The sequence below is a fragment of the Cygnus olor genome, chromosome 12, assembly GCF_009769625.2.
Source record: "Cygnus olor isolate bCygOlo1 chromosome 12, bCygOlo1.pri.v2, whole genome shotgun sequence".
Taxonomy (NCBI): Eukaryota; Metazoa; Chordata; class Aves; order Anseriformes; family Anatidae; genus Cygnus; species Cygnus olor.
The window spans coordinates 10,786,415-10,802,129 of NC_049180.1; positions in this window are offsets into that span (position 1 = coordinate 10,786,415).

The window sequence follows — 15,715 nt, forward strand, 5'->3', positions numbered from 1 at the left end:
GACTATGCCCTTGTGCTGCAACGTTATTTTATTATTTGTGTGGGTGGGTGAGAGCGAGTGTGCCCTGCGCTGCCTCCAGCGCGGGCCCGGGCCGGCCGCTGCCTCCCCGCCGCAGCACCTTTGGACTCCGGAGCTTCTCCCCGGCAGAGAGCGGAAAAAAATAACCAACACACAAACAAACCAACCCAAACAAATCTCTTCGCCGGAGCGCTCGTAGCTGGAGCTGGGCAGCAAGTCGGCCCGGGGCCGGGGCAGCGGGAGGGCAGCGCCGGGGGCGTGCGTGTGTGGGGGGCGTGTGCGCCGCGGGTGGGTACCCAGCGGTGGGGTTGGGGGTTGTTTGGGGGGAGGGAGGGCTGCATATAAAGTTTGTCCGAAGTCCTGGTTACACTCATAAATAAACAGCATATATTCGACCATAACCGCCCGCCTCTCCGTGTGGTGACACTTCTTCCGGGCGGGCTGAGCAGCGCGGGGCTGCCGGCCGGCTCCGCCAGCTGCCTGCTCTTCTGCCCCGAGCAACGAACACGCGGCCGCCTCCCGGGGCACGGCAGCTCCCCGCACGCCGCCGCTCGGTGCCGCGGAGCCGGCCGCCTCGCTCGGGCCGGGGCGGGCATGGCCCCGCAGCGCTCCCGGCTCCCGGCCCGGCGAGGCGCGGCCCGGCCGCTCGCCTCCCCTCCCCTCCCCCGGGGAGTTTCGCCCCAGCCGGCCCGGGCCCACAGACACCGCTCCGGGGCTCCCGGCCGGCCGCGGGGCCAGCCCCGGCCGCTAAGCACGGGCAGGCGGCACCGCCGCGGGTCCCCGCCCCGCCCCGCTCCGCTCCGCCTCGCCGCGGCCGGGGCCGCGCCGGGCCGTGAGGGGAGGCGGCGCGAGGCCCGGCGGCGATAGGGCGCGAGGGCTCCGCCCCGGCGGCTGCCAGCGGCGGGGCCTGGCCGGGCCGTGGGGCCGCGCCGCCCGCGCCAGGCACCGGGTGTGGGGGGGGTGTGGAGGCACTGAGGGGCGGCGGGCGGAAGGGGAGGTAACGGCAGGGCTGCTCGCCATGCTGGGCACCGCGAGTCGGGGGCTAGTCCCTGCCCCGCGGAGCCGGGACTCCGAGGCACGGAGAGAAGAAGGGGAAGGGGAAGAAGAAAGGGAAAGGGAAGGGGAAGGGGAAGGGAGAGAGAAGGCCCTGCAGAACACACCGTGGCAGTCCATGAGGATGGATCAGAGGGACATGAACGTGTACCAGAATTAAGGATTTCACTTTCCAGTTAGATTCAAACCAAGGGATTGATAGCGTGTAATTTTCCAAGGGGAGAATTAAGTTCTACTTGCACTAGGCAAATCCAATGGTTTTTACTTGTGTTTCCTCCTTCCCCCAGCCCTGCAGAGCTGAGCTCCTGTCGCCAGCGATGCGCCTCCCTGAGTAATGCTGTCCAACGTGTAAAGTGGGGAAACGCTGTTATCATTTGAGCAAAGATTATTGCAGGGTATATGTGGGAGGGACTGTAATCTGGTGGTTAGAGCATGGGAATACAGTCCTGATCGTTTGAGTTATGTTCTGAACCATGACTCACTTTGTGTGTGTGGTTTCAGCAAATCACTTACGGCCTCAGACAAAGCAGATTTTTCCATTAATTTAAATGAACTATAGATTAGGCAGGTCGTCAGCGGCAGAAGAATCAACCATGTTGTGATTCAAAATTAAGATCACCTATCTACCGCATAGGTGTTTCAATAGTTATATAAACACAGCATGCCACGGAATATTAGGAAGGGTAAATTATTGATAGCAGAAAAGCGTTTAGAGATGCTTGCCTTAAACACAGTGCCAGAGTGAGCAGCGTGCCCCAGTCCTAACCCAAACCCTAGGCTGAGCCCCGACGAAAGGCTCTCACAGCACGGTGCTCTGCAGCCTGGCTCTGCGCTGGCAGCCCCTTCCTGCTGCGGTTCTGCGTTTTCTCTTGCTCACCAGCAAGAGGCTGAGCTTTTGACACGGCCCCAAGTCATTGCCCAGATGAGGAAGGTCTCACAGCAGCGTGTGCAGGGATGTTTGCCCTCACCCAACAGGATCACAGTGAGCAGCGCTCCATCTCTCTGGAAGGAGAGAGGATTTTACAGCCATCCTGCCTTCCAGATGGGAGTGTGAGGGCAGGCCCCTGCTACCGCAGATTACACTGTCAGATTTCCTCCTCTGGGGGGAAATGGCAGGGGTCCGCAAACCTGGACAGCAAGAACTGAGCCTCACCCTGAAGAGCACTACAAGCATTATGTCACCAGCGTGGCAGGCTGTGGTTGCACCAGCAGCTTCTGCAGCATGCCAGCCACGAGGGCCGATGGTCACCCTGCTAGCAAGCGTTGGCTCCAGCAGCAGTGTCCTGCCAGCCTGGGCGAGGGGATGCAGCTGTGGGCTGGTGTTAACTCGGGTCCGGTGCCTGCCTCTGTCATAAAGGTGACCTGACGAGTAACGCAAGAACATTTGTCAGAGCTGTTTCCTTGAATGGAGGAATGCTGAGTGTGACCCCATGCCTTGCCCTCATAGTGGCATATGAACCGAACTGTTTCAGTAGCATTTGGGTGTGTGTTAGGGGCAATAGGCAATGGAAAGGGTTTTTACGTGCTGTCTGCTCCAAAGATCATGGAATAGTTGGAAGCGATAGCTGGAGACGTCAGGGGATTGTCTTGACCGGTGGGTTAAGTGCAAACAGGCACCATGTTGTGCTGCTGTGGATGCGGTAGCAGCAGGGGCTGCCCTGCTGCAGGGTGCAGTAACGCAGCAGGGTGAACCTGGTGTGGCTGCAGACAGCGGCCGGCCTCATATGCGGTCCTCCTGCTCACCTCCCTGCACACATATCTGCTGCACTAGGACCAGTTATCCTGACTTGGCCAAGGGCTTGCGCAGCTCTGGTGTTGGGTGGGTGCGCACTCGGAGGCATTTGTCTACACAGCCGTGGGGCAGCCTTTTGAAAGATTCCCCCCAAGCCTGTTCCTGTGTGCGGTGCTACTACAATGCTGCCAGCCCCTGCCCATCCCGACACACAGTTCCACGGCGGCAGTGCAGCCCTTCCTCCTCCACCCTGTGCCCTCATCAGCCCCAGGCCTGGGGCTGGGGACACGGAGGGGGCGAGACGCGGGGGTGGGCAGCGATCACATGCTAGGAGGGCGCGGGGAGGAAAGGAGTAGTTGTCTGCTAGCACTGTGTACAGAGTTGAGAGGTTGCTCATGATCATAACAAAGTCCTGCAGTCTGGAGCGGCTCAGGGTGGGGGAGGAATGTCAAGATTTCTCAGTGATTTATTTTTTTTTCTACTGCAGTGGGGGAATTACCCCAAAGGAGATCGTCTTCTCCACCTGCTTCAAGTTTTTAGAGGTTAGGGGACAGTTTCTGGAGTACTCCACAACAATTCCCACACTGAAAGGGGGCAGTGGAAGGTCCTTGCTGTTAGGAGAAAGCAGGTGCTTCTCCATGCTATGTGCTGGCTGGGTTTGACCCAATTTGGTGGTGAAAACAATGACGAATGTCTAATTGAGTAAAGGGTGGAGGAACAGGCCCACTGCCCTCTCTTGGCATAATAGGTTAAGCCAAAAATAATGCTTTATACGTCGACATCTGTAGTTCTGGCCTTCTCTTTCTTCCCCTGGAATGAAATCCTCATTTATACAAGTGAAATTGCATACAAACAGCTTGCGTGGAAATATCCGTGTGTAAGTCACCTTATCTGAGGTACAGCATTTTAAAGCCAAGACAACACTTAGTGGTAATAGATATACCACAAGAAACTTCAGAAGAATCAGAAAGTCTGTTCAGATAATTCCTTCCAGTCCGTATCATATTATTAATAATTTTTTAAGGTAATACTAAGAGTCTCAAATGTAGACTGTGGATCTGAAGAGAAAAAGTCAGACCTTATCCCAAAGAGTTTACAGTTCTGGTGGAAAATCAGCACTCATATATCCAGAGTAACCCAGTTCGGTGTAGGTAGCCTGAAATAAAAATCAGCTGTTTGGAATACATATATATATATATATATATATATATATATATATATATATATTTATGTCAGTTCCATTATCAGGCTTCTCCTTGAGCTGGTAAAGGCAGCACGGTCACACTGCTGCCTGCTGGGTACTGTGCTGGGGACTTCCATAAATGCTCCCTCTGTGCAGGAGCAGTGGGCTGATGTTCCAAGGAGTACGTGGCTGTAACTCCTTAACTGGAAGGGAATCCTCACAAAGGGAATCTGATTCATTTACTCTAAATATTTAAGTGCAATTTTCTTAGTTTAACATCCTATTCTACTGCAGTATTGCATCTTGCCTCCAGAATTAATAGTTAACCACTGAGAAAGACAGGTCTGGCAGAATGGAAATCAGGCATTATATTATCCCATGAGTCATGTACGTACAGAGAACCAAACAAGTGTCAGCCAATGGCTTTGAGCCCAAAATATGTCAAAGATGAGATGCGTATCTTCATTTATATTAAGGAGATAGAAAGCTTGTTGCTGTTCCCATTAAACAGGTTGGAGTCCTGCCACTGACTGCAGTGGGAACAGGATTGGGCCCATGCAGCAGGCGCTGGCTCCGGTTACCTGCCCTGACTGTATTTTTTGTGCAGCAGGGGCAACTTACATTTTAACAACTGTTCCTAGTCAACAGGAGATTCAAGACCTGCCCTAGTTTTAGACATTATTCCCTCCTTTACTGGACGAATTGGTTTCTCCTTTGAAATATGAGGATGCTTGGTAGGAGGCAGCAATGGGAGCTTTTCTGGGTGCAGCTTCACCGGGAGTCAGGAACAAGTGACTGAGGAGAGGGATTAGCACGTCTCCTTTTATGAGCAGAGATTTTGTGATTTCTAATTATTTACATTAAAAAAGAGCCACAGTTTGGAATTAACCCTGCTTTAGGCATTCAAACCACTTCCCTTGACAAAATCCCACTAGAGTTAGGGAAGGTCTTGACCGAACAAATGCCTCGAAATGTTTCAGAACATTTTTGCGTACGGTGGGACTTCTGTATCTCAATTTTCTCACTCTGGATATTCCTTCTGCAGTGTCTAATGCATCTTGCTGTAGATCTGCCTCAAGAACCAAATAAATCTCAGGCTACTAATACGTATTGGATCCACCACGTGATTTATACTAGTGTCCCTCAGGGAGAGGAGATAACCCAACCAAATACCAGTAAATATACCCCAACTGGTAACAGGGAGATCAGGGCTGACTGCCAAACCTGCTGTTGGTCACTGAGTATCACATATTCTAGCTTTCATCATATACAACCATACAGTCATCTCTGTCAGATATATGTCTTATTTCGTTATGTTGTCATTTATACGTTAGGTTTCTCTTTGGTGGAACAGTATTCAGTTTCGTGCGGGGATTAGTGGACTAGGAATGTATATTCATGAACTTTTAAAAAATTATTTTGACATTTTTATTGATGTGCCAGTTCATTTAAAACACTGTTGACAGAGTCAGGCTGAATGAGTATTTGTTGTTGACTCATAATTGTGAAAATTAGCATTTAGACTTCTCGTAAAATAGTATAAAACCTGGAAGGCTGTGTGCAAGTGCTGCTTGCTTCATTCCAGTCAGCAGCCCTCCCATGTTGACTGGAACTCATGCTAAATTCCAACAGAATGGGACTAGCAGTGTTTTCATTTTCTTGACCTATCTTATTATTGGTTACAGAATTGGCTTATTCCCATTGTAGCTGAAGGCAGGGGTAAAGGAGGGGTTGCTGTTCCGTGCAATAAAGCTAAGGTTTGCTTCTCTAGTCTGCAGTTTTAAGAATAACACTGTATTATTTGGCTCGCTGAGTGAAGAATGTATATAAAAAGTACTGGCAACATTTATTTTAAAAAGTCAATATATGATTACCACATGAAAGCATCAAGTTTTGATTGTAAGTGAACATGTAGGTAGTGTAAATAAATAAAGCTCTAGGCATACTGTTTAATGTTTACATTGTGAGCAATAACATTTGCAAATATCCCATCAAGAATTCTGAGTTGATAAAACCAATTTAAAAGCAGTCTTTGCTAAGGCAAATTCCAAGTGGGTATTTCATGAGACCTGTAACAACACATAGGACATTACATAATAGGTAAAGAATGACATTCACTTTTTGAGTTATCTCACGTTAACTTATTTTGTAATGTCATGGCCAAGTGGTGTTGGAAATGTGATTCTTCAGCTATCAGTAATACAACTGTAAATTTTTAAAACTAATTTGTATATGGATGATTTCCTTAGAATTATAAACAGTGGCAGATGTTTCTTGACACTGCTGGTGTTCGTACTTTTGTTCGGTAGCTGGGTGCATTTCTCAGCGTTACGTCAGTGACCTGAATTATCCCTGCAAGAGCTCACTAGCAGCACTGAGAGAGTGCTCTTATATTTGTTGTAGTAGATGAAATTTGCTCTTTCTGTAGCCCTATAGGAGAAGACCTAAAATAATGAAAGTGTTTTAGGGCTCATAGGAACAGTATGTATTTTGGTATGAAAATGTGATGAGAAGACAGACAGCTGCTGTTGGGGTGCAGAGCTGAGGACATTTGAAGTTTGCTTCTGCTGGTGACAAAAGTCACATCATCTTTACCAGGGTTGGGAGCAAATCTTTGAAGGAAGGTGGGTCTGAGGGAGAACCAGCTGTCCGACTACTGTAAGAGGGCCTAGTGCTTGAAAAGGTACCCAGGTGAAGCCTGTGGTATGTGTGCACTTGGTGATGGCAGACAGGGAGTAGGCGTGCTGAGGCCATTATTTTTTTAGCTTTCATGCTATACAACATAATCTGTTTATTTAGAAAAGCATATTTTTGCCCCAGTCAGTGTCATTTCCCATGAAAAGCTAAGTGCTGTTGCTGGAGGACTGCTGGGTTTTGTGAAATATGAGAAAGACGAGAAATGTTTCAGAAAAGTTTGAAATGTAGGGGAATCCTTCGCTGCATTTCTTCCATCACAAGGGTCCCACCCAGAATTCCAGCGCGATGGGAGAGTGGGGCAAGGGAACAACAGTTCATGTCTTGGGTGTGTGCACGTCCTGGGCACGTTTCTGTGATGTAAAACGTGAAATAGATCTTCTCACTGGGGGAGGAAACACACAGATGCAAGTTAGACTGGCTAGCAGCTATTAGCATGTAACACAAACGTGGGACATCGGTTTTTATAGACAATTCCTTAGTTAGGGTTTAAAATGCAAAATTACCTTCTGATATTGCCATTTTAGAGCAGTAAAGTTGCCCTGTAAGCACCCATGAATCCCAGTGACAGCATTTGCATGGCTGTGTGTGTACAGCACAGCTAATGAGTCTATATTGTTACTGCAGTTCATATGAAAATTATTTTTACACACTGAAAATCTGATGCATTGTTATGCATGTGAAGGAAGCTGTTATTTACCTGTATGTATACTCTTCTGATTTGGACAGGCAAATCTAATTTTTCTTGAAAATCTTGCATTCTACTTAAAGTGCAGATCAAAGGATCACAGGATTTTTCAAGCCAAATTGTATTTTGAGGGAATCAAAATGTATAGGCTATATAGAGTTCCTTTAAAATGAGCTTTCTAGATTTCATATGTGACTGCATTAGTAGTCTATAATCTGTTGGCAGTTATGACTTCTAGACCCTTGCAATTTCAGTAATTTTATGTGCTAATAAATGGCTCATAGGCAGCTCCCATTTACCAGCCAAAACAATAATACTGACGGAATCGGGAGACTTTAAAAAAAAAAAGGAAAAAAAAAAAGAGAGGATGAAATGTGGAGATGTTTTTGTTCCGTGTTTTGATCTTGTGCTCTTTTAGCTTAGAGCACTTGAGATAGATTTTTCAAGCTTTTCCATTATGTTCATGATTTTTAATAAAAAAGCATTAATTCTTAAGAGGTCAGGGAAACATCATTTGCCTTGAGAGCTGTGATCAGGTCATAAGCTGTGCGTACAGCTGCATATCATCTTGCTTACCAGAGCTGAGCTGATGCATATGGCTTGGCCAGCACACATCTGGCCGCACTGCTGCAGATACCTGAAGGCTTCAAGCCTCTGGGATGCCCAGCGTTCGTTCGGCTCGCACAGGTGGGTGGTACAAAGCACCTGCGTGAGGAAAGCCTGCTCAATGCTCCCAGCACAGCTTATGTTCAGAGGTGGGCTGGGGGTCCCAGCAGCCAGGGGATGGGCGTGTGTGCCAGGCTCCGTCCAGAGGCACGGAGGGTAACAAGCCCGGACTACCTTAACTGCGAAAGAGTGACTCAGCTGTTTCTGCAAAGTTTTGAGTTTCAGCAGAATATTTTTTCCGCTATGCTGACAGCTTTTCCACCCACGTATTGCAAATGTGGCTTAGTGCCATAGAGGTATTTTAGGATTATAAAGCCTAGTGTAAATTTTTAGCATTACGTATGAAAAAGGTGCCTTCTGGATCTTGAAGTGAGCAGGTTTGTGTGTGGAGTGGGGGAATAGGGGAATTCTTTGTAAATCCCAAGGCTTGGGGGAGATACATTCCCGTCTATCATTTACCTATTTTTATTTATTCCACTGGAACCTAGTCAATGATGTTCTCAGCCCACCTGTATCTACAGAAATAGAACTACGCTGAAATCCCCCCCAAGTTTTGGCAGTGCTTTCATTGTGGGGAAGAGTTAATCACTCACACACCTGGTATATACTGTTCCTTTCTTGATCCTGTTATTGTAAGGCATTCCCAAACAATCCTGCAGGGAAAATAAATTGTAGAGAGATATATAGGGAATTAAAACAAATAAAATGCAGAAGGTTTCTTAACCTGTCAAATGTATTGCAGTATTCAGTGAGTTACTGTACTCAGCTGAAGATGAAACTGGACGGAGTGTGCTTGTAATATTTTCCCAGCACATTGAGCCCCTACATGCAAATAGATCCAGTCTGCTCTGAGCCAGTCGTTGTCAGTCCTTTGTGTAAGACCGTGACCCTCACTGTGAGTCTGTGGGTGCTGCGTGGATCAGGCATGGGAGGACTGATTTTGGAGGAGGACAGTTAGGAGCTGGGGTTGTGCTTGGTCATGTATGTGTTTGGGCAATCCAGTTGTGGAATCCAGAGGTTTGTCACAATTGTTTTATGCCACAAATGCTGATACAGCAGCAAAAGCCACTATCAAGGGCTTCACCACATGATGGGACTGGAGAAGAGAAAGAGCAGAAGTCTGGAGAAGAGATGTTAGTGACCAGTAACCACCACTCTATCGCTCTTGTGAAGCCAGCAGGGCTATGGCTTCTTTTGACTCCGTGTCAGCTGAAGGAGCAGTAATTCACTCGCGATGTCTGCAGCAGTCCTCAGCTTTCTTTGGGGTTTGGATTTTGGGGTTTGGGTCTTTGTTTAGGTTTGGTCTTTTATGAAGTAACATCCAAAGAAAAGATGTAATACAAAATGACAGCATATATTAAGCATAAAAGCATTACTGTCCTCTGGGAGCTGTTGGAGAAACAAACACAGAGCCACTGAAATGCAACCCCACCAGCTGTCCTAAGTGCTGCCGGCAGGTCAGCAAATCTCTGCGGTCATTGCTGGGCAGATCTAAGGGAGCCAAAGGGACAAGTGGCTCTTGTCCTTGGCTACCAGGGAGCCGCCAGCCAGGGGAACAAGCTCACCCTTTGTTTCACCCTCGGGCTGCAAACAGACCAGGAAATCAGTCCTTCCAGCACCTTGCGCTGGATGCTGATCGTGTTTTCCGTGTGTCACAACAAGGCGGCTTGGTTCCTCCACCATTTCATGCATTAGTGTTCAGAGAAAGGGGAAGAGTCCTGCTTGATCGCTAGAGCGCTGGCTTGGCAGAGCTTATCGCTCTGGGCTGAGTCTGAAGATTTGTGGGCCTGAAATTCAAACTGAAACTCGGTGGATGTGAGTGCCATGGGAACCAGAGCAAGCCAGAGGTTTGCACAGATCCCCTTAGGGTTAGAGCTGCCGAGTTTCATATGGTGCTAGAAAAAAAAATACAGTGTCTCTGGAAAAAAAATCTGTCTGTGTCTTGAGGCAACTGTGGGCACCTCCAGCCAGCACCTGATTCACTAGCGAACAGTTACCTACGAGGCATTTCAGCTGGCAGACACTTGTCCTAGGCGCCGCAGGCCGTGAGGGCTGTTCTCGGTTTAATCTATTTTTAATGTGGCGCCTTATTCCAAACTGCTGAGTTCTCACATTCCCAAGCTGTCATGGTAATAGGATTGTGCAGTCTTATTGGCTAAAGTTTTCCACCCCAAGTGCCAAAAGTTAGACTTCTAAATCCATATTCAAATTCCTAAATGAGGCTGATGAATCCCACAGGAGTCAGTAGGAAAGTGGTGCACACCTTGGAAAATAACCCAGGCCATTAGATGCATGAGCAAAGCCTTGCTGTAGGCACACCGGCTTTCAGATGTGGGACACCGTATGAATTGACTGAGCCCAAACTACAAGGATGTATCCCCAAAGGTCAGAAAGGTTCAAGTACAGGTTCTGCGTTCAGCCCTGCTGTGCCTGTTGTGAGATGAAACTTTACGGCCGGTGACCGTGTGAGCTGTTTTGTGCTGCACAGGGCGCTTTGAAGGGGCAGGCTTAAAAACAACCCATCTCCTTCCTAGTGTGCTGGTCTTTTTATCCGGATTGGCTGTGAGTGTCAATGTGAAGGAGGGAGGTGAGGTTAAACAAGCAGGAATTTTGTCAGAGATTTGGAAATGGAGCACGTTCAAAATCGTGGCAAGTAGCAAAGAGCAACAGCATGCCTATCCCTTTCATTGGCTTCCTGTCTGCACTACTTCCATACCCGTGATCTAACGCTGCATATTTTTACTCTGCTACCTTCTTCTGCTATTCTATTTGTAGCACCCTGCTAGACTTGTTTCCAAGCCAATCCAAAATTCTTCTGAAACTCCCCGTGCTAACAGCGACGTGAAAGCAGAACTCTGCAGTGGCTGCAGCAGCTATGCTAGAGGTTTAGCTTTAGTGGAGTGGTGGTGGTCACTTCAGCCCTCCGAGTTAGACTGAAAATGGAAATGCCATCTGCCAAGAGAAACAGCTTACAAAAATTGTATTACGTTGCTTATTTTTCATGACAGGCCTGAAAATATGTTACATGGAATTACCAGCCAACACTTGAAACATGTTTTTTTATTTCTTCGTTTTGTGTGGAATGCTTGTTTTCTTGTTGGTATTGAAAGATAACACACAAAGTTGCAAAAGTACAATGCACTTTCATCCAGATGAGGCAGAATTTATTTATTACACTTTAAAGAGGGTTTTACTGCAGTATGAAAATGTCAAGTCATTTTTTCTCCCATTTTCTACAAAGGGGGAAGAAGCAGTTTTCAAAGTGTCCTGTCCCACTGTCTCAAAGGTAAAAGCTTTGAGAAGTCAAAACCAGTTCCCACAGAACATTGCCATTCACTAGCCAAAGGACCACAAAGCTTCAGCAAACCACATCCTTTCACCCAAAGAGCACGGATGGAGTGGCAGACCCTTGTTCTGGTCGTGGCCCTCGGGCACCCCATCACCGAGCCCTCAGGGAGGTGGTACGTGGCTGCTGGCCTGCGGGTGCCAGGCTCAGTGCAGGGCACGGGGCTATGAACAGTGAGTGTGGTGCTGTCTCGCCATAAAGCCAGATCCTAAAACCAAAAGCAAAGCTGATGTGCTCAGGCTTCCCAAGCACAAAGCATGTTTGATATCCAGAGGTCAGCCTGAAAATATGGGTGTTTCTGATTTTTTTTTCCACTCTTGCCTCCCTTGCCATCCCATCAGAGCATAGAAACTTCACTCAGGGCTTCGTGCTTGAGTCCTCTGAGGACTCCAAGCCCAGAGTCTTCTCCCCAGGGGCAGTGCCAGCAATACCACTGAAGTGAGAGAGGGGTGCGCCTTCCTTCTAGCTGGTGTCTGTCTTCTAAGTCACTGTCTTTTATTTTAGAGCATTCACTGAGGAAGTGGGAGACCTGGGTTCAATGCGTTCCTCAATCTGCGAGCGCTTGTCTCTCACTTCCCATGAGACTGTCTAACTGCCAGCCGATCAGCTATTCTGGGTGAAGCTCTTCAGAGTGAAACCTGTGTGAAACCTCTGCTAAACGGATGTTTGCTCTCTCCGTCCTGCTGGTGGTGGACAGCTCCTGGGTTAGAGTGAAACGATCGGAGCTCCGTGCTGCGAGGAGCCTCAGGATGCATTTGGCTTGCCGGGAGCTGGTTTGCAAGACCCCCCACCTCAGGGCGTTCAGGGCAGGGGTGGCTGCATCTTTGTGTGCCCGTGGAGGCTGGTGTAAAATGCAGCTCCTTGGAGATGCTGTTCTGGGCAGGTGTGCCAGCAGAAAATGTGAATGTGAACCAAGGAGAGACCACAGAGTACAGGTGGCTGAGAGACAGGGACCTCTGCAAAGCTGGACTTCAGTGCCTGAGCTCAGTTAAGTCTAAAAGCCGAGTCTGGTTTTATGCACTCGAGGCCTTTATTGGTGGCAGCTCCTTAAAGCTCAGCTCTGCATTTGGATCCCTCCTGGGCACAGACCCTGGTGGATCAGCCAGGATCTCTGCCGCTGCTTCGATAAACATTTCCAAGGTTTATTAAATGTGCTCGATGATGTTCTTTTGTGGAGACAATAATTTGACAGTCATCACGTGAGAAACTCAGGATTTGCCATCTGGCCTGGCAAGACTTTTTTCTTCTCACCATTAATTAAACTGACGTTATTGCAAACTTTTATTACAGTGGTTATGATTTGGCCTGTGATAACGCTGGGGCTAGTACTGAGGCATGCAAAGTGCCTTCCACTCGCGTGACGTTAGCGGGAGGTGCAGCTGAGCACCTTGCTGGACTCCAGTGTCAGCTCCAATAACAAAGTTTCAGGGCCAATTCCTGCGAGCCCCATTCAGGCACCTTCCCCTGGAGCGGGTTCTTCTGGTTCTGAGGGGATAGTTTCACGAGTGGGAAGACGTAGCTGGGGGGAGGAAGGGGGCAGCTGCTCGGCTGCAGTGGTGGTGTATAACGTGCCCCGACAGGAGAGCTCGCTGACCACAGCTTTGCCCTGCTTGGTGAGGCCGTGGCCATTAATGGGAAAGTGGATCGGCAGCAACAGGTTTTTAGAGCACAGTGCAAAAAGAGAGGAGGGCAGTGCAGTAGGACTAACACTGAAGTCATCTGCACAAAGCAGGTACATCACGCTGGTGGCTGGTGTGAGGAAGAAAGAAATTAAGCTTTTCTGGTGAAGGGACAGGAGGTGGCTGTATTCTGCCTGGGGTGGATGTGTGTGGTATCCAGCATCCTAACCCATTTCTAATCACTGTTCAGATCCAGCTCCAGCTCCTGGGATGGCAGAGCCTCTCCTGTCTTCCTTCACTGGTCTCCAGACTGTGACTTTGTGAGCGTGCCGAGACTGGTAGGTTTGAAGAAAATGGAGGGCTGTGAGGCTTGTGAGATGGCGTCCCCAGCACTAACTCTTGCCATTTTTCCCCTGTCAGAACCTTGAATGTTCAACGGCTCAGAGTTAACTCAGCAGCTTCAAGGGATTCAATAATATTTGGTTTTGCCCAAATCCCTCGAAGTCTGAGGGAATGGAGACAGAATCAGTTTGAGATGAAGAGCCAAGAAAAGTAAATCATCCTTGGGTCCGGGTGAGCTCTCATTTGAAGAGGCCACAGATGGCAGGGATGTTCATGAATCAGCACTTTCACAGACCTCTGCCCATTCAGAGAGCAGTGTGTGTAAACAAACACGAAAATGGCACGGAGCCACAGAGGTTTCCAGATCCTTCCTGTTCCCTCCGTGCCGCTGAGGGGGCCGTCCTGGGAGCAACCACAGAGGAGAGGGCTGCCACACCGGGCGCTGAGCTGGTCCCGGGCTGGTCACCCTACATCCCGTGCTTCAGCTGTGCAAGAGCCAGAGGCCGGGGTGACAGCCAGGTTCTGTCCCCTGTTCACCCAACAGCACACCCAGGTGTGCTCTTCAGGCAGGGAGGCAGCTGCTGACTGGCAGGCACTCGGGGTTTATCTGAAATGGAGGTAAGGAAGGAAGGGTGAGGCGAGGACACGAGCTGTTGCACCACTGCACGGCTGCAGGTGCAGAACAGCTCCTGTGCATTTGGGCTCCGTGAGGTGGGCCTGCCCCTGGTGTGATCCTGCGCTTTGACACCCATGTTGGGTCCACGTGCCCATGAGCCAGGGGCCTCAGAAACCCCCCACAGCTCCTGCCAATGTGAAGTGGGGAGATTCTTCCTGCACCTGTTTGGTGCTTGTTAAATGTTACACCAGGAGAAGGCAACACCAGAGGGCTGTGCCAAGAACCCCACTTTGCTGGATTTATGTTGTGTGTACTAGGACCTGCTGGCTAAGAGGTTCCCAAGGGCCACAGTGTCGCTTCCATGCCTGCCCAAATGTCGGCCTGGGGAGTGCTGCTCCTGAAGGGTGACATGTAAGTGACGAGGACTGGCCAAGCCGGTAACTGTGCCTAAATTGTTTGTGAGACTTTTATAGACAATCTCTCTGGGTTGAAACACAGTCCGAATCTTCAAAGCACTGTGTGGGATGGCAGCTGTGGGACTCCTATTAAAGTTACTAGGCATCACACAACCAAAAACTCCTGTGACACCAGTGTGTTTCTGCTGGGAAATAGCTGCTGCTGAGGCTGCTGAGACAAAGGAAAGTGGAGGAAAATGGACTCCACTGTTTTGCTCCCCAAGAGCAACACCTCACTAAATTTGAACCCTAGGGCTTGCGTGTTTCTTGTAACAATAGTGGATATCAATAATAGTGGATAATAGCTATAACAGAGGATATCACCAGAGATGTGCAGAACATTTGAGACATTGGGATTTATTGTCAGCAAATGAGATGCTTCAAATTCATTGCAAAGTTGGAAAACATCTAACTCTGTAAAGAAGTTGATGGAGTTAAATGAAGGGAATTGAGTGAATATGATGAAGTCAGAGCATCAGGTTGCCATCCATGTTCCCAGAGAAGGTTCTCAGAGAAAGTCATCACAAAGCATTACCCTGAAAAGTAACTACCTCCTACAGTGATAAATAGTCAAGAAAGCAGCTAAACATAGTCACCAAATGGCTACAAGTTGATAAGCTTGAAAGCCTGGCTTTTTCTTTAGGAAGGTAGAAGAAAAGCATAATCTTTTTTGTTACTTTTCTGAGGGTTTCCTGTGATGGTGTCCAAACTCTAGCGGGTTTGTCTTAACCAGCTTTGACTGTCAGTGGTAGAAGGCAGCAGCCGGGTGCTAGCTGAGCATGCAGGGAGGCCTGGCTGGAGGCTGCGTCCCACCACAGAGCACTGGTGGTGGGAGCACTGGCACGCACTGGGTGGCCAGGACTCGGGACCCAGCAGCTGGGGATGAGGCCCTGGAAGAGGGTGTTTCTGACTGGTGCCAGCTAGAGAAAAAAGCAGCCTGCTGACAAAGCTCAGAAAGTGGGAAGTGTCATATGGCACTGGGCTTTAGAGAGGGTAGAAGAGCATGGGATGGAAATGAGCAGTACAGAGCAATGAAGTGCTTGAGGGAAAACGCTTTAGTGAGTGAGCACAGCCACAGGGCAAAAAGTTGCCCACCAGGCAAATACCAGTGATCATATCATAGGCAGGGAAATGGAGTCAGGCTGGTGACAGTGCTTTTTGTAACTCTTAGAAGACACTGATGGATGAAGACTCAGGGAAGAGAAGCTTCCTTTTTCTTACTGTTTTGACATCTTTCAGGCTTTAACATGAACTAACTACCATTATCCTAATTTTACAGATGGGGACAGACAGGTTACGTGAC